The sequence below is a fragment of the Cydia splendana genome, chromosome 12, assembly GCF_910591565.1.
Source record: "Cydia splendana chromosome 12, ilCydSple1.2, whole genome shotgun sequence".
Classification (NCBI taxonomy): domain Eukaryota; kingdom Metazoa; phylum Arthropoda; class Insecta; order Lepidoptera; family Tortricidae; genus Cydia; species Cydia splendana.
In genome coordinates this window covers 13,049,817-13,070,606 of record NC_085971.1, presented here as the reverse complement: position 1 = coordinate 13,070,606, position 20,790 = coordinate 13,049,817, and positions in this window count along the sequence as shown.

Genomic DNA, 20,790 nt, shown 5'->3' with positions numbered 1-20,790 from the left:
GGCGCCGTCTCACGAAGGCCTTCTGTACCAATGGGGTACCATAGGACAACATCATCATCATAAAATCATCATCATCATTATAAATGTCATAAGGAAGTGGTCAGAATTTTCACTCCAAATCAAGGTCTACTTTGATGCTTATTTATTTGGGAGTATGTTTGCATTGTTTTACGGGTCAATGGGTTAGTCATACAAAGGCAACATACAAGTAGAGTCAATTATGGGTTTTAAATTTATAAAACACGTTCCGGTTTTTACTTCAGTTTTTTTTGTGGCTTATGTTCATTGAAACAAAGTTGCTCAGTATTAAGGGGATGACATCAGAATAATATGATAACTAACCGGTATATGATTATAGCGAAATAGTTTATTTTTTGGGCTCTTGGCAGAGCAATAATTAAACATTATATCAACTATCTGAGGTTGACAGTGGAATAGTTGAGCGCGTCTCAGAAATTTTTCATTATTTGAGTGTACAGTCAACAGTATTATACGCTTGTTCTCTTCCTCGATTTCTCGTGAGTCATGACTGAGGGTCGCGACCATCTAAGGTCGGTATTTTGTTCACCCAAACCTATCATTCTACACAATGCCGTTCTGTTAGTAGGCGCTTGTGTAGATCTTTATTTCCTATCCTTATCTATTTCCGTTTAGTACTCTTGCATACTAAATTAAATGCAAGGTGGGTCATTTTCTCTGCAACTGACTGTACTTCTCCAACGTTTGTTATTGCAAAATCGGGTGACACTATTGTGTTTTGAACAACATTGTTGAAGTTTTCTTGTCCTTTTGAACAAGAAAAATAGTCCGCCTACAAAGTACAAATAACGAGCAATTCTTTTATATTTATATATTTCGGGGATCTCGCAAACGGCTCTGGCGAGTTCGGTGAGGTTTGCTATATTGGGATTTTCGGGGGCGAGGGCCGCGAGGGGGCGATCTGGCTGGGTCTTGTCGCTGGGGGGGCGCGTGTTTTTGACTTTTTGTAAGAGTTTTGTACGTTCGGTCTCCCAGATACTTAATCCTAATATTTGGTCAAAATAAATAGAGATACATAAATAACAAATAAAATTAAAAATAATTCAACGGAAGTCCTGAAGTTAATATTTACGTTTTTTAATCATTTAAAGCTCAAAATAATTAAAGGATAGGCTCGGGATAGGTGCCAAGGTTTTTTTTATTATCATATAGGGATAAAATTAAAAGGTTAATATTGTATCAAAACGGGATAAGGGGTGATTTTATTTTGTTACTATTCTAAAAAAATACCTATATATTTTATTTTTTATTTTTGATTGCCTCTCAATAGTTTTGGCTGTCTGTTCAGATCGAAGCGGACCGGAGTATGAGGAAGGAAGTATGAAGACTTGAGTGTTCAAGCTTACAGTTATGAGTATGTTAGGATTTTTGTGTGAGATGTATATAAGACGATGGATGCCTAGTAGAGGAATGTACTTATGTGTTGTTAAGAATGGATCGGTACAGATAGACAAAGGCTAGAGGGTAATCAGACTAGATTTTTCGGAGTTTGCTGGGAAACAAAAGGTGGGGACGGGGAATACACAAATAGCCAGAAAATTTTTATCAGTAGGTTAGAATCCATTGGATTAAGACTCGTTCCAAGAGTATTATTTTGTGGCTATCACTCTACAAGGTAATAATACTCATACGAATTCTACACACCTTGTCTTGGCTGAGATATATCCGACATTCGACATATTTTCATGAGCTGTGAGCGTCTAGAAGGACGAGGCTCTACTTAAGAGTAAATTAAAATAATATTTTTTTGTTTTCATTACTATACGTAATTAGTTTTTATTACTTGATCAAATGGTTCTTAGGTTTAGGTCAAAATAATTTTGGTGTGCCATATTGAGGTACTTAATTGTGTCAATTTTAAGTTTGTTTAATAAAAAAAAAAAAAACACACCCAAACAAACTTAAAGGTCGGTATATTTTATTCAAGTATAAGACACGCACCAAGAAAACGTGGCTGAGGGTGATAGGGCAATGAAATTTAGTTTGAATTCTGACAATGGAGCTTGAAAGCTTCGTACTTATAAAAATTAAAGGTCTCTTCGTTTTGCTTGGGAGGTTTTTGCTGTCTCATCTTATGCTCTTCTACGGAAGTGCGCGGCGTAAAGGGTAGAGACAGGAGTAATACTCGGTGCACCGGGTTGAGCTGGCAAGGACGAGTTAACTATTAACTTATTAGATTCACAACCTAATATCTTTGGCGAAGCGAGGTTGCTGGGGAAAAAGTTGTCATGACTCATTGACAGAGTTCTGATGGCCTAATTTCGGAGCTGAGTCGCTAACAGTCATTTAGTATTGGAAAACACACCACATGTTTAAAAAGGGAGGGGACATTATCCGACTAATCTAGGGGAAATTGAAGTTTTTTATAAATTCCTGAAGTAATTCATAAAACACTTAAATTGGGGGCGGCTGTGACTGGCCATATGCCTATTACGTAATATTAAGCTCATTTATCAATATAAAACTTACATTTTAGCGGTGAAGGAAAGCTTCCGGGAGCTTCCTTGCCGATCGTGTGTTTACATCACGGTTTTGATTGAAAGATTTAAACGATGGTAACTCGAAGCACTTGATTTCATAGTCTAGTCTTTATCATATGTATCCACGATTAAATTAATTGCTAATTAACTTAGTAAAAACAAAATAATAACAAGAATTTGCTTAGGAAAACAAATATTGTAAGGTTGTTTACATTGACTTTGACAGGTATAGGCGCGGTGACGTTCTGATATCGTTTTAAACCGCAAAATTCAAAAAGCGTGAGGTAGATAAAAGGTTACAATGATTAAATAATTAACTTATATTATATGTTTAATACATTATTATAAAAATAAACTTGAAATACGTCTTTACGGACGCAATATTTGGAATCATAAAGGGAAAGATGTTAACTCAAACATACTTTTGGTTGCTTTAGTGTGCGTAGGTATCGTTGAAAAATAGCTTCATCAGCATTAATAGATTATGAACGTTAAAGTGTAGGACATAAGGCTTATGTAAACAGAATAGGATTTAAATATTTGAATTTCGAATACTGTCGCCAGTTTTATGATCGTATTGTTCGGGTATGGTTCCGTTGGGTTCGGCAGATTATGAGCCTTAATGAGTGGGACATATGACTTAGTAAACAAACAAGGATTTAAGATCTTTACTTCTAAGAGGATCATGTCGCTATTTTTATGACTGCATTGATAGCCTCCACCTTGCTAACATTAAACGATTATGAGTATTAATATACAGGGAATAAGCACTTTCGAATAGTAAACAAACGGGGATATATGACTCTTCTTCTTGAAGCGTTGAAACGTTTGTCGCCATTTGGATATTATATAAGGCTGAGCGGGCCTTGCTTACGGGATTATTCATTCTCTAATCTTTGGCTAGCAATGTCCCTGGCTTTGGGCGTACATAACGCTGGTGGGTGAAGTTTCTCTGCTACTTTTTCTGTTTGGGTTTACCTGGAATTATCCTAGTAAATTTAAGCTTGGAGATTGTGTGTCTGTGCTTGATTGTACGAAGATAATATCTATCTTTGTGGAATTAAGTTAGGACTATGGCGGAGTTTCTTTGCTTTCTTGTGTGTGGGTTTCATCGTGAAGTTTTCTATACTGTGTTTCTGGGTTCAGCTTTGGGGGTACAATACCGTTACAAAGCGTGGATTCAGAATGGCAGTGTTTAAGGGAATTTCATGGTTTTGTTTATTTTGCGTGGGGTTCTTTTTGTAAAAGTAAACTTAGATATTCTCATACCCTTTTGCTAATTTTAAAGCCAGATCATTGTTTGGACTGACAGTTTGTCCGACTAAGCGCTTCCCACCTTGCGGCTGTTAAAGGGAAACGGTTAGGAGTCGTTTTGTTACCAAGATAAGGGTTGACTTGGCACTATCTTTATACCAACACAGATAGTGAAATATCTCTCCCTTCCTGGCCTCCAATGCCCAACTGCTAGACTAGAATGAGGGCGTCACGTGCGCGCCATTGAGAGTAATCTCTGCTCATTTGAAACCTACAGTATTTGGAGACCTTGTATATTAAATATATTTATTTATACCATTCATAGACACAATAGGGACCTGTGTTACCCATGTTGCCACCCTGCCTTTGTGCAAATCGCCATGGGGGGACACAATCACACCGGCCTGTAGGTTGCTTTATCGGTTTCGCCTGCCGAACTATTACAGCTTCTCGTAGGGACAACACTTGTGTATATTACAAAGCATTAGGTCGATGGTAAGAACGAACTATGCTTTGAATATACTAGATTAGGGCCTACGTTTAGGAATAGGGTAGAATCACACACTAAATATGGGGTTTCTGTTAGGTTGGTATATATTTCTCCTTTTAAGGACTTCGTATATGGTATCATTATTTTAAGTCATGCGGTAAGGTGGTTAATCGTCTAAATCTCCTAATATTTTAATTTATCTGGGTAAAAAGGTAATATTTCAATTTTATCTATCACAATTCTGGTCTTCTGGAGTAGAAATGAAGTACTGGGTATTGTAATCAGGTTTCTAAGGTATTTACAAAACAAATTCTTTAATATCAAGCTGGGTTTAGGAACACAGACTTTTCTGAGATAGAAAATCGAAGAAAGGATTGTTTTAGGGACCCTTTGGCAGGCAGAAGTAATCCAGAGGATGTTTCGAGCTAAATATATCTACTGGTCTTGATATTCTTAGTCTTATAAAGTTTAATTTTTAACAAATAAACTTAGTACTTCGTTTATACCTCTAAAAAATCAGATTTACTGTTTATACTCTTAGTTCTGGGAAATGGGATGAAAGGATTCGTATCCTTAGCTTTTGAATGTAAAAAAGATTAGTAATTTTGATGACTGATGGATACTTTGACACTTCTTTTCATCATCATCTAGGTGCGCTTATCTTCCGAAGTGTTGGTAAAAGCCCGTCTGGCTAACAAGTTAGGGTAGGTGTTCCGACTAACCTTGTTGACTGGACTAGGAGCCCCCAATCCTGCATCGAACGTGTGAGTAGCATCTTCGCAAGAAGCTGGTAGTTAATTATAATCTTGAAAAGTTAGGGTGTAAATGGGCTTATCCCAGGAATGCTACTTATATGTTATCCCGGAGGCTTAATAGGTGTGGCAGGTTTTTACCAACAAATATTTTTATATTTATATTATCAATTATCATATATACGCTGCATATCTTCAATATCATTCTAGTTTTGGTTCTCTTAACATCATTTACATTACGCCATAAAACTCGTAGTATTTCCTATTCTTATAATTAAATAAAAGGGTTTCATTCTATTTCTTAGCTACGTAATAAATTATTTTAGTATTTTAGATATTCCTTCATTAAAATCTAGGTAGGTAAAAATAATATCTAAAAACCGAGTCCAAAATTTAGCTTTACTCATTAAAGAATCTAGGTTTCCGCGGTTCACTTCGAGGGGGTCCTAACTGCTAGCTAGACGATCACGACAAGGCCAAATTATAGGGGTAATTATTAAGGGGGGGTTTATTATATGTATTTATTATGGGGGTATTTATATATATATATATTTGGGGAGGGTACGTTTTGGTTCCGTGACCAAGGGATCTAAAATGTTCCTTTTAGGTTCATTTTGGATACCGAGGTTTCTAAAAATAAATAATAGAAAGTAGCCCAATAGGGTACAGCGCCACCCAAATGTCACCTTTATCACAAACATCTTAGAATGTTATTTCGAAAATTTTTCGATATAAAAACGCAATTTGATAGACAGTTGTACATTTTTACTTTTAGAACGGAAATCAGTCATATCATTTTATCACGAAAATTGACAGTGCCGCAGCAGTAACGTTGCAACAGAGTACCAAATGCTGCTGCAGTCGCCACCCGAATGTTACCTTTATCATATCTTAGAAAGTTATTGAAAACGCGAGCAAAGCGAGCGCGACAATTTTTCGATATAAAAAAACGCAATTCGATAGACAGTTGTACATTTTTACTTTTAGTATGGAAATCAGTCACATAATTATATCACGAAAATTGAATGTCACCTTTATCATATGTTAGAAAGTTATTGAAAACGCGAGCGAAGCGAGCGCGAAAATTTTTCGATATAAAAAACGCATTTTGATAGACAGTTGTACATTTTTACTTTTAGACCTTTTAGTATGGAAATCAGTCACATCATTTTATCACGAAAATTGACAGTGCCGCAGCAGTAACGTTGCAACAGAGTACCTAATGCTGCTGCAATTGCCACCCGAATGTCACCTTTATCATATCTTAGAAAGTTATTGAAAACGCGAGCGAAGCGAGCGCGACAATTTTTCGATATAAAAAAACGCAATTTGATAGACAGTTGTACATTTTTACTTTTAGTGTGGAAATCAGTCACATCATTTTATCACGAAAATTGACAGTGCTGCAGCAGTAACGTTGCAACAGAGTACCTAATGCTGCTGCAGGCGCCACCCGAATATCACCTTTATCATAAACATCTTTAGAATGTAATTGGAAACGCGAGCGAAGCGAGCGCGAAAATTTTTCGATATATTTTGGTGCCCCCTAGACATAGTGCCCTAAGCAAGTGCTTATTTTGCTTAAAAGGGTTAATCCGGCACTGCAAATGACAGAGGTCAATGTTTTTTTTTCAAAGTACCCACCTTCGTGGCCATTATTAAGTGCTTAATGAGGCGATACGTATGAATATGGATTTGATATGGAATTGGATGGATGGAATGGATAATTCATGACGGAGAAAATAAATAATTTTAAATAATTTTATGCAATTATACGCGTGTTGATATGTGTGTTTATTTTAACTATGTAAACCCATTTTTAGTTTTCTTGGTTACTTAATGTTTACTCCCCAAAAGATGGCACTGTGCAATGAGGGGCAATTAATTTACTGTCGTTTAATTTTGTTGTATTATTAAATCAACACAATTACTCAATTAAATTTGTTGATATCCGTACGATTGATTGAAATTTTAGAAGAGGGGTCTTCTAAACTTAGAGTTAATTTGGCAAAATCCTTCCTCGGTGGCTTCTTTATGTCACATCGTATTAAATTCAGCGCCATCTGTTAGTTTACCAGGGCACTTTATAGAGTTAGCACATATTTGAAAAAAGTTTGCCCCTCCTTCCTAAGTGGCGCCATACGATTCAAGGGCAAACTTAAGTCAATCGAGTGTTGTGGCTACCCCCCCTTTTAGGGGTTGACTTTTTATAGCCTATAACCTGGCCGGGGATTTTCTCGACAGATTAGTAAAGTTTTCATCAAAATCCGTTCAGCCGTTTTCACGTGATGCGCGTTCAAATAAACAGACAAACAGATAAACAGATAAACAGACAAACAGACAAAAATTCTAAAAACTGTTGGAACGTGTTCTGTTATCAATTCTAAGTATCCCCAGCCAGCTTTTTTTCAAATATCTTCCATGTACAGACTTTCGACCCTCTTCAGCTTTATTATATGTATAGATGTGCCCGCGGCTCCGCCCGCGTGTAATTCGGTATGTGTCAGTAAGCGGCTAATTTCTAATCCTAATTTCTCTCCCTCTCCCCTGGCGGCGGAACTTGCAGTAAAGTTGACATATGGATATGCTAGAGGACTGAAGTCCAGATAAAATATTTTACAATTAGGTACCACCAAATAAAATTACACTCCAAAATCAATAGTTTTATTCGCCCTTATTCAAAATTTACACGTGATTTAAACTTAGAGAATATAACCAAACGGAGTGGTCATTAACAGGCGTTCCCCTCTGTCGAAAATAGGCGGCCAATGGTCAACCGACGTTTATCTGACATGGCTATGTTTACGTTACGTAGGTACACATTTGAAGTGCCCCTCCCCCGCAAAAAAGGACCCGCCAGACTATTTTGTAACTACCGAAAATTATAGACATGGCGTCTCCGTTGGTTATATTCTCTAAGGATTTAAACGACAGAGTAGTAGGTGAATATCGGACGATACAGTAAGGTATACGCGCGCGAGCAAAAGCGAAGCGGCCTGCCTGGCTAGAGCGCCACTTACCGTGGTCTTCTTCAGACTCCTGAGGAAGACCACGTGCCTTTCGCGAATGATTCTATTTTTTTCGGGAAGGCATGGCAATGCGTATGAAATGCGAGTCCCAAACCGTTTGACTCCGCAAACGACCAGTCGGCCGGATTAAGATATTTTGATGCCCTAAGTATTTCTAGACCATGGTGCCCCCTCTCCCTAGGGTCATCAAAATTACATTGATTTTTTTGGTAAATTGAGTGACGTTCATTGCTGCATTTCAGCTGAGAATGGAAATCAGTTACATCATTTTATCACGAAAATTGACAGTGCCGCAGCAGTAACGTTGCAACAGAGTACCTATAATGCTGCTGCCGGCGCCACCCAAATGTCACCTTTATCACAAACATCTTAGAATGTTATTTCGAAAATTTTTCGATATAAAAACGCAATTTGATAGACAGTTGTACATTTTTACTTTTAGAACGGAAATCAGTCATATCATTTTATCACGAAAATTGACAGTGCCGCAGCAGTAACGTTGCAACAGAGTACCAAATGCTGCTGCAGTCGCCACCCGAATGTTACCTTTATCATATCTTAGAAAGTTATTGAAAACGCGAGCAAAGCGAGCGCGACAATTTTTCGATATAAAAAAACGCAATTCGATAGACAGTTGTACATTTTTACTTTTAGTATGGAAATCAGTCACATAATTATATCACGAAAATTGAATGTCACCTTTATCATATGTTAGAAAGTTATTGAAAACGCGAGCGAAGCGAGCGCGAAAATTTTTCGATATAAAAAACGCATTTTGATAGACAGTTGTACATTTTTACTTTTAGACCTTTTAGTATGGAAATCAGTCACATCATTTTATCACGAAAATTGACAGTGCCGCAGCAGTAACGTTGCAACAGAGTACCTAATGCTGCTGCAATTGCCACCCGAATGTCACCTTTATCATATCTTAGAAAGTTATTGAAAACGCGAGCGAAGCGAGCGCGACAATTTTTCGATATAAAAAAACGCAATTTGATAGACAGTTGTACATTTTTACTTTTAGTGTGGAAATCAGTCACATCATTTTATCACGAAAATTGACAGTGCTGCAGCAGTAACGTTGCAACAGAGTACCTAATGCTGCTGCAGGCGCCACCCGAATATCACCTTTATCATAAACATCTTTAGAATGTAATTGGAAACGCGAGCGAAGCGAGCGCGAAAATTTTTCGATATATTTTGGTGCCCCCTAGACATAGTGCCCTAAGCAAGTGCTTATTTTGCTTAAAAGGGTTAATCCGGCACTGCAAATGACAGAGGTCAATGTTTTTTTTTCAAAGTACCCACCTTCGTGGCCATTATTAAGTGCTTAATGAGGCGATACGTATGAATATGGATTTGATATGGAATTGGATGGATGGAATGGATAATTCATGACGGAGAAAATAAATAATTTTAAATAATTTTATGCAATTATACGCGTGTTGATATGTGTGTTTATTTTAACTATGTAAACCCATTTTTAGTTTTCTTGGTTACTTAATGTTTACTCCCCAAAAGATGGCACTGTGCAATGAGGGGCAATTAATTTACTGTCGTTTAATTTTGTTGTATTATTAAATCAACACAATTACTCAATTAAATTTGTTGATATCCGTACGATTGATTGAAATTTTAGAAGAGGGGTCTTCTAAACTTAGAGTTAATTTGGCAAAATCCTTCCTCGGTGGCTTCTTTATGTCACATCGTATTAAATTCAGCGCCATCTGTTAGTTTACCAGGGCACTTTATAGAGTTAGCACATATTTGAAAAAAGTTTGCCCCTCCTTCCTAAGTGGCGCCATACGATTCAAGGGCAAACTTAAGTCAATCGAGTGTTGTGGCTACCCCCCCTTTTAGGGGTTGACTTTTTATAGCCTATAACCTGGCCGGGGATTTTCTCGACAGATTAGTAAAGTTTTCATCAAAATCCGTTCAGCCGTTTTCACGTGATGCGCGTTCAAATAAACAGACAAACAGATAAACAGATAAACAGACAAACAGACAAAAATTCTAAAAACTGTTGGAACGTGTTCTGTTATCAATTCTAAGTATCCCCAGCCAGCTTTTTTTCAAATATCTTCCATGTACAGACTTTCGACCCTCTTCAGCTTTATTATATGTATAGAAGATAGTGCTAATCTTATCTTTAAAATGTTTTGACGTGTGATTGTATCTGTGCATATACGAAATAAATAAATATGAAATATGAAATATACCTATAACTGCAAAATAGTTGTATCATTCAAAATCCAATAAGTAGGTATCGAACATTTTAAAATAACCGTTCGAGTGCTTCTTTCTACTCTGCTCTATTATATGACTTATTTTCGAATATTTCGCCCATTACTAAAAGTTAATGTTCTGTTAATAGCATGGGCAGGGGTGACAGTCAAAATATATGGCCACAGCCCGTAATGTCGCCCCCTTGCCCATCACTCTGTCCTTCACATTTGCAAAGTGATTGCTCTGGCCCTTTCCACTGTTATTATGATTATCAGCATATGAGCACGATTCTACTGCTCGTACTTCAATTTTAATTCACTAAACAATATATATACAGAGGTACTACTAATCGAAATTAATAACTAGCTTAAATCTAAAATAGGCCCTTGAGGCATTGTACCAAGGATGCTGGCGGCATTTCCTCGCTGTATCGCAATGCTGATACGTTGTGCGAGGTAGCCGCCAGCTCTTCGGTCACCAGTTACGTCAATACCAGACGCTTCGCGATTTCTGCGAACAACTTATGCGCGCTGGGACCCCATGGACCTAGAGTTTCAACTCCAAATGGTACAAAATGGTACTCTCTACCGAGGCTCTTATTCACTAAAGAATATTATAATATAACAAAGGGCAGGTGGCCTAGCGGTAAGAGCGTGCGATTTTCAATCCGGAGGTCGCGCGTTCAAACCCCGGCTCGTACCAATGAGTTTTTCGGAGGATTACTAATATGTTGCATAAAATTTATTGTCATATTTTACTTTCGCATAGCAACCCTTGGCAGAATCATCATTTCGCAGAATTACTTTTTGCATAAGTTTCATGGCATACTGTTGTTCCGCACAATTTTGTAAAGCTGAATAATGCAATGGCATAATGTCAATTTGAAGAATAATCCTATAATCGAATAATTGTTTTGCCAAAAATTGCGTCGCATAATATTTACTTGGCATACTGTCTTTTCGCACAATTTCCTTAGGCAGAATAATTCATTGGCATAGTGTTGATGAGAATAATATTTTCCATACCCTACTCCACCAATGAACACCTACACCAACAGTTCCTATTGAGCTGGGGTCGCAGTTCTAACCTAACCTAACCTACACTTCTGGCAGCAATTCCTTTTGTGTAGGGGTCGCAGTTCTAACCTAACCTAACCTACAGTTCTGGAAGCAGTTTTTTTTGTGTAGGGGTCGCAGTTCTAACCTAACCTACAGTTCTGGAAACAGTTCCTTTTGTGTAGGGGTTGCAGTTCTAACCTAACCTAACCTACAGTTCTGGAAGCAGTTTCTTTTGAGTAGGGGTCGCAGTTCTAACCTAACCTACAGTTCTGGAAGCAGTTCCTTTTGTGTAGAGGTCGCAGTTCTAACCTAACCTAACCTACACTTCTGGAAGCAGTTCCTTTTATGTAGGGGTCGCAGTTCTAACCTAACCTAACCTGCACTTCTGGAAGCAGTTCATTTTGTGTAGGGGTCGCAGTTCTAACCTAACCTATAGTTCTGGCAACAATTTCTTTTATGTAGGGGTCGCAGTTCTAACCTAACCTAACCTATAGTCCTGGCAGCAATTCCTTTTATGTAGGGGTGCAGTTCTAACCTAAGCTAACCTACAATTCTGGAAGCAGTTTCTTTTGAGTAGGGGTCGCAGTTCTAACCTAACCTAACCTACTGTTCTGGAAGCAGGTCCTTTTGTGTAGGGGTCGCAGTTCTAACCTAACCTAACCTACACTTCTGGAAGCAGTTCCTTTTGTGTAGGGGTCGCAGTTCTAACCTAACCTAACCTATAGTCCTGGCAGCGATTCCTTTTATGTAGGGGTCGCAGTTCTAACCTAACCTGTAGTTCTAGCAGCAATTCCTTTTGTGTAGGTTCAGTCAGCGACATTATTATGCGGTAACAATTTCGGCAGAACTTTTATTCTGCTGCTTAACATTCTGCGAAATTCAAGTCTGCAATATGAGCAATATGCCATAAGAAATTCGGTGGAATGTAATTTATGCTACACCCATATAACCATTCCAGTCGCAGAATCACAAAGTGGTAACTAAATGTCAGATGTGTCGTAACAGAGTCCACACAATGTGTCTAGAATTGTTTCGAAACAAAGTGTCGTCGCCGTGTCTACACTTTTCCGTAACAAGGTGTCGACACATTTGTGTGCACTTTGCGTGCGGTTTGCGACTAAATCTGACAGCAAATTTGTGACAGCAAATGTCAATATAAAATACCTCTTGAAAACCAAGGTTTGTCAAACTACTATTAGTGTCTCGTGTGCTCGTAATTCTAGTAAGTCATCATGGGCAATGCAAATGATAATAATCGACCGAAACCATATAAACACCCAACACCCGTCAACCTTTTACAGAAAAGTTTTTAAAGAAATTCAATAAGCTACTTAGGTCAGGCAACGAATGCTCCAAAAGTTGTAGAGGGAAATGCTCGGAACACAATTTTTGACTCCGTAACTCGGTTTGACAAGTTAGCAGGTGAACATATCAAAAGTCCCCGGCCGTAGCCCTTGAGCGGGGGGGAGAGAGGGGGCTTTGAAGGTCCCATTTTCCCGTTTTTCGATTATATCTCGGAAACTATGCATCTCAGCGACATGGCCACTTATACAAAATGAAAGTTAATTTAATTTGTTACAAGTTTATTCCGTCAATTTTTTCGATATGTTGAATAGTTTTTGAGATATCCGCTCTTGAAAGTTTATTTAGGGCTCTCAATTTTATCTTGATATATCTATATCAGTGAAGGTGCTAGGCCGTGTTTGGTATCGTTTTCGTATAAATCTGGGGTGCTGAATCCATTTAAGATATCACATTGACACCATTCCACAAAATAAAAATAAATCTTTTTAGGGTTCCGTACCTCAAAAGGAAAAAACGGAACCCTTATAGGATCACTCGTGCGTCTGTATGTATGTCCGTCTGAATACACAAAATAGTTCTTTACCTATAGATGACAGGAAAACCTATTAGAAATGTGCAGTCAAGCGCGAGTCGGACTTAATGTACGGAACCCTTAATACGCGAGTCCGACTCGCACTTGGCCGGTTTTTTTGAAACTCTTCTTGACGCTTAACCGCTGAACCGATTTCGTTGAAATTTGGTATAGAAATAGTTTGCGTCCCGGAACAGGACATAGGATAGATCTTATAACCAAAATCATCTTTTGAAGGTGTGAAAAGTGGCGTGGAAATTTGTACGGGAAATCAATAACCGCTGAACCGATTTATATGAAATTTGGGATGGTCTACATCTTTGATTTAGTTAAAAATGATGAAAAAACATGACTTCAAACCTAAACTTAAACAGTATTAACTTCAAGAAGTCAATTCTGAATTCCCCCCTAAACCTCATTTCACACCTTTAAAGGGTGATTTTTGAGATAACTTATTATATCCTGTCTCGGGACTCAAAATATATGTGTACCAAATTTAAATTAAAACTGTTCAGCAGTTTAAGCGTGAAGAGGAGTTTAAAAGAAAGTATTTTAATAAGTTTATATGTTTTTACTTCGGAATGGTGTCAATGTGATACCTTAACTAAATTTGGTACTGCGAATTTATACGAAAACGATACCAAACATGGCCTCGTAGCTTTACTGTTGTAGAAGTCAAAATAAAATTGAGTGCCCTAAATTCTTATTACTTGGCCAAACTTGTGTAGAAGGAAAAGGTAAAATAAAAGTCTTCGGCAGGAATATAAGACACAAATATATATTTTTTTTGCGTTACTATTTCATTCATCAAATATAAACATACCTTGATTATACTATTCTAGTGAGATCCTCATAGATAAAACAAAAACATTTACTTAAAAAATTACAGGGTCGAAATGTCACGGAATTTTTTTTTTTTTCCTTTATTAAGGGGCTTTTTCGATTGAACGAATATGTCACCCCATAAAAAACAGACTTAATTAACAAAGTTAAAAGAAAGTAAATAGCTACATCTAGTTTAATTACATCACACATTTCTGTCCCTCAGACCGCACTTAACAATATTTAGTACCTTTTCAACAACCTCAGACATGGGGTTCGAAAGGTAGGTATTACATAACCCAATGGAACTGTCATTGTCATGAAATATCTGTCTTCTAAGTCGCTCATTTCGGACACACTCCATTAAAATATGATACACATCCTCGACGCGATTACATAAGGTGCATAATTCCGAATTCACTTTACGCATGAGGTAGGCGAACTTATTCAATGGAATGTGTCCAGAGCGCAATCTCAATAATAAAACTAGATCCTGCCTACACAACACACTATTATCAATCCAAGGAGAATTAAAGGGTTGTGGCTGTATTGTCTTATACCAAATACCTTTGTCCCTAGATCTCTCGTCGAAATATTCCTTCCACAATTCGCGACACTTTAATTTGACTAAATGTAAACAGTCATTATTGCCCCCATATAATGTTTCAAGTGAACTTCAATGCCATCGCTGCATGCCTGTTTTGCTAATGCATCAGCTGTCTCATTGCCACACACATGCGATGGAATCCATTGCAATATTATAACTTTTGCCATAAATTTAGTAATATGTGAAAAATATAAACTTTTATGACAAAAAAAATCTGGACACAATTTAAGAATCACCCAATTGCGTCGAGGAATCATCTGTATTTTTGCTTGTTTCATTACCTCCTCGCTTCTTTTTTGTCCTTTGTATTCTGTAGCAATTTGTTAGATCTGAAAATAAAGATAACTTGCGTCGTCACGGATGTCGATTTATAGGTTTTAGGGAGTGCAGAATTCGAAAACGATGATCATTTTATAATCCAAGATGGCGGCTACGTATTTTGTCATAAAAGTGGAATCCAAAATAGTCATCATTTTCGAAATCTGCGCCCCCTAAAACCTATAAAACGACATCCATGACGACTTTTATGACATAGTGCATGGCCGCCATCTTGGAATCCAAAATAGTCATCATTTTCGAAATCTGCGCCCCCTAAAACCTATAAAACGATATCCATGACGACTTTTATGACATAGTGCATTGCCGCCATTTTTAAATTGAAAATGTTATCATTTTCGAAATCTGCGCCCCCCAAAACCTATAAAACGACACCCATGACGACTTTTATGACATAGTGCATGGCCGCCATTTTGGATTCCAAAATGGTCATCATTTTCGAAAGCGGGGCCCCCTAAAACCTATAAAACGACATACATGACGACTTTTATGACATAGTGCATGGCCGCCATCTTGGAATCCAAAATGGTTATCATTTTCGAAATCTGCGCCCCCTAAAACCTATAAAACGACACCCATGACGACTATTATGGCATAGTGCATGGCCGCCATTTTGAATTCCAAAATGGTCATCATTTTCAAAATTGGGGCCACCTAAAACGTATAAAACGACATCCATGACGACTTTTATGACACAGTGCATGGCCGCCATTTCGGATTCCAAAATGGTTATTATTTTCGAAATCGGCACTCCCTAAAACCTATATATCGACACCCATCCCGACTTTTATGACAAAGTGTTTTGCTACCATCTGCATGCAAGACATTTCTATTATTTTTACGTACAAAAATGGCCCCCTGTCAACTTTCAATCGAGATTTAATCGATAATTTATTCGATTAATATTCAGATTAATTCAATTTCAATCTATGTTAGGTCGACTAAACTAATCGCGATTAAAATTTGAGAATTAACTTTTTTTATTCTATTAATTAGTCGAATAAACAGTTAATCGATTAATGCCCATCTCTGACCACGGCATTTTTACACTTTGAGAATATCTGAAAACAAATCAACACAAGGAGCCATTTTGCAAATCCAGTAACATACCAGTAACTTTGTTATTACTTTTGACAGCGCGTGTCATGTGTCAACACAGAGTCGACACAAAGTCGAAACATTGCAACTACTTTGTGACTGCAATATTTCTCAGCCTTGAACCATATTTATACATCATAATTAACAAGTTTCGTAGTATGTAAAGCGTTATTTCTGTTATTTAAGTATAGTATACGCAACGAAGTACTAAAAATGCTTCAAATAATATGTGACGTCCCACGGTCAAAGGTACCTTATGGCGGGTATGGAGTTATGCATACCCCAGTAATCTACAATAAATAACCTATCGATAACACAAAAGATCAACCTTCTAGGTTGCGTAGTTACAGAGATATGATTTTTTGAAAATAATGTTGTGAAATGAGCAACTTTACGATAGAGAAGTTTTAAGTTTAGCCGCCTAAAAAACTATGTTCCTGAAGTAAGTTACATAGTTGACTACAAATAATAATGCCTTATATATCTGAGATTAAAAAAATATTGCGACTTGTTCTGTAATGCAAATAGAAACTTTTGATATCGACTGATTTATGTGTATACTAACCAATCTCTTGAAAATAAAGTTTTATTTCATTTTCACGATTGATTGCAATGAGCTCTCAAGATTTAAATTTTATCTATTAGAAAACGACACTGACAGACAGTTTAAGCAAAAAACAATACCGAATTAGAGGTGAAAATGTATTTTCTGACTTTTTCATATAAAATCACAAAATTGAATATTTTTACTTTTAATGTGACACACAATCAATTTTTCTGAGCACATATGAAAGAAATTCTGTCATTCAAATGAAATAAATCCTAAAACCCCAACTAAATACTATATTTAACCCCTTATGCCACTTTAAACTTACATAACAATAACAGTATTTGCTCCATACATTTACGAAAAGGTACCTTATGGAAATAAATCTAATAATACATCACTACAAAATATCAATCATATTATAGTTTATCTTTTATGAATAGAAAATATTAATTTACATTAAACTGCCCCCAATTTAATTAGTTCTTCGTCATAATAATCTTAAAAAAGACCAATAATTTGTATGTAATGAAAAGGTACCTTGTGGTCAAGTTACATGATGAGGCATGATGATGATGGAACAGTTAGGATAAACTAATAATATTTTGGGGTTAAGATGGTATAACTCGTCTATTTCTTATCAATAATATATTTCGGTTGCTATTGAAGATAAGCGGCATTGAGGTTCAATGACCTCAGATATTCCATAAGGTAATGCGTCGGGTATTGGCATTTTTCAGCAAACCAATGGCTGATTTACTGCATGCGACCAAACCAAATGAAGATTATTCTAGTTAAGAAAGACTTGACGAGAGTAACTTTGGTATAATAGCAGTCTACTTGGATTTGTGATGTCGGTCTATGTACGGTTATAATATTTGCGAGGCGCCCCAACCAGAACTGAAATTATCAAATTAGTTTTGCAGAATGCTAATACAGTTCTCTACCAAACTTCTTTTCCCGTATTGACTAGTTTTTTTGGGAATTTTCAATCTTTTTTCCATAAGGTACCTTTTCTACTAAACTCTGAGACGACATTACTAGGCTTATAACTAACTTATAACAAAAATAAAAACAGGTAAACAAACGTTACGCATTAAGGTTTCAGATCACACAATAAAAAAAAATTGAGCATTTTTTCACCTCTTTACAAAACATTTAATATCTCCGAAACTAGAAACCCTCATAAGGTACCTTTTCCCGTGGAACGTCACAATATAGTTATGAACACAGGCACTGAGAAGTAAACAATTTCATTTCCGGCTAAACTAAAACAATGTGGTGGCGCGTTGATTATATTACACTTAGTTTATCAAATCACTCGAGCAGTTTAATTCCCCATAATAATTTAAGTCATATGGTAATATAAATGCAAACAATATATAATTACGTCTTGTAATCCGTTTTAGAGATGGCGTATTAATGTCACTTATTTTTATTTAAGTATTTTTCCATCTGACAGTTTCCATTTGACAGGAACAAAATGAACGAATGAACGAATGATTTTGTCATAAAGTAGTCGCAAACCCGAAACAATGTGTGCACACGGCGACCACACTTTATGTCACTTTGTGTCATGTGTCGACCCTTCCCCATTTCTGGTAACTGTGTCGACACGGCGACGACTCTGCGACTGGAATTGTGACCGAAACAGACGGTGTCGACACAAGATGTGTCAACACCGCGTCGTAACGGCGACTGGAAATGGTTGTATGGGCATACAATTCTGCGTATGTAAAATCGACGATATTAGTATTCTGCTATTCAAAATTCTGCCAAATGAATGTTATGCGACATGACAGTTATGCTAATTATACAATTATGCAAAAGTATCATTCGGTTAAAAATGTTTCTGCGAAACCTGCTATGCGAAGTGTATTTCGGACAATCGATATTATGCAAGATAAAGGGAAGCCTTTTTCGGAACTTATATGAACGAAATATCATTTGATATTTATCAGTGGCTTTCGGTGAAGGAAAACATCGTGAGGAAACCGGACTAATCCCAATAAGGCCTAGTTTACCGTCTGGGTTGGAAGGTCAGATGGCAGTCGCTTTCGTAAAAACTAGTGCCTACGCATTGGCGTCCCAAGAATTGTCTTGGGATTAGTTGTCAATCGGACCCCAGGCTCCCATGAGCCGTGGCAAAATGCCGGGATAACGCGAGGAAAAAAGAGAAAGACTAAAGAATATTTATAATGCTTTTACAAAAGTATAGAACTAAACGAAACATCGAGGAAGTAGTTTTTGGTAAAACATTCAACCGATCAATATTCTTTGTTGGAATTTAAACCTTCTGTGAAAAACACAAGTCATATTTTCAATGTGTTCAAATTAAATTAAATTTTCAAGTTACAACACAACCCATGGGAATAGCAGACGGTATCGATTTTCTTACTGTAAGGCACTTGCACCATTCCACTAACCCGGGGTTAACCGGTTAAACCTGGAGTTGCCATGGTTACAAGTACCATATGACTCTGGGTTAACGGTTTAACCGCTTAACCCGGGTTTGGGATGGTGCAAGTGGCCCTTAGACTTTTAGCTTCCATCCAAAATAAAAACTAAAAACTATTTGCTTTTATTATAAAATTCATTAATGCTCATTGCATCTGCATGGATGAGATGTTTACATAACACGAGTTTGATATGATTTTTGTGCGTTTGTGGGTTCAAACACAATACAATTACCTAAAATGAATTATATCTTACTTTAACCTTGAATGCCTGCTTAGTCAAGTTGAAAAAAGATTTTCTATTTTTTTTAACTGTAAGCAATTTGCGAAGACGCCCTAGCCAAGTATTTCAAAACTATTTTAAGCAACAACGCGAAGTTATGGATGACTCAAGCTAGACCGGGCCGGGGCCGGGCCGGAGCTTCCGGCGCGAAAGCACCACGTGATCACCGATCGGCCGTCATAGAAAATTACATGTCGGACGCCTCGGCCCGGGCACGGCCCGGTCTAGCGTGAGTCATCCTTTATGTCGCTTAAAGAAAATTATGCTTGCTTGAGTTAATGAAGGTTCAGAAGAAGCTACATCGACATAACTGTCTTAATTTATTACACAATTTAAAATTGTCAAACTATTAATTCTTACTTAAACTATAGGTACCTACTGTAGGTACTTTGCAAACTTGTTCTTTGCTTGAGTCGTGAACGTCTACATAACACTTACGTCACGGGGATACCTCGCCGTTATATAATAGGGACCGCCTCCTGCTACGATTACTAATTAATGTAGTATTTGCTTATCGATTAGCATAACAATCAAGTTAAGATTCCATCAGAAACCGATGGCAACTGACATTTAGCTAATTTGTCACTGTCTGTCAACGTGGCCTCCGTAGCTTTCCACAACGACAATACAATCAAATTATTGAACTTGTCTATCAAATTGTCATTCGATCAAAACAAAATTTGGCTCAAACAAATCGCTTATCGATTTTGAATCTCCTGGCGCTCTTTTACGTAACGCTAGCGAATAAACACAATGCTACATAAAACGCACGCGCACCGCCAGGTTGTTTTGTTTGTGCCCAAGAATAGCTCAAGGGACTGCTGTAATTGCTATTGGCGATCATATGTCTTTGAGGATGATGAGTTGACGATGGGGTTGACAGATGGCTATGCTTTTCAGCATCGCGAATGGCGTCCTACCGTTTTAAGTAGTGTTGTAAGTTCACGTTTTCACAGGTTGACGTTTATGTTTGGTGATGGTTTTGGTGGTGTAAGGTTAGGCGCGTATCGATCGCGAGTGCGGCGCGTCGGTCCGCGCGGGTGCCTGCCCGCCCGCGACTGGCTCGAGCCCGCCGCCCTCGCCCGCCCGCCCTTCACGGCTGCGCGGACCGATTCGAGCACACCATTCGTTACCCGACCACACCGGCAAAATTAGCGGTGCCACGACTTACGAAGCTGTTTTGATGGGAATGACACTGAACTAGATAATTGATGACCACGCGAACTTAATTGAATCACAACGAGGCTTTCAGTGGCTAGTTCAACCACCCAAGTTAATAAAAATATTTGAAACCATTACTCGTTTACAAAATGGGCTTAACTTTATAGCATCGGTAACTCAATGTCAAAATTCAACAATAATCTTTAGCGTAAGCGGTTAACTTTGATGTACACAATTACCTCTATAATACCTACACTACATGCAGCTACTTAC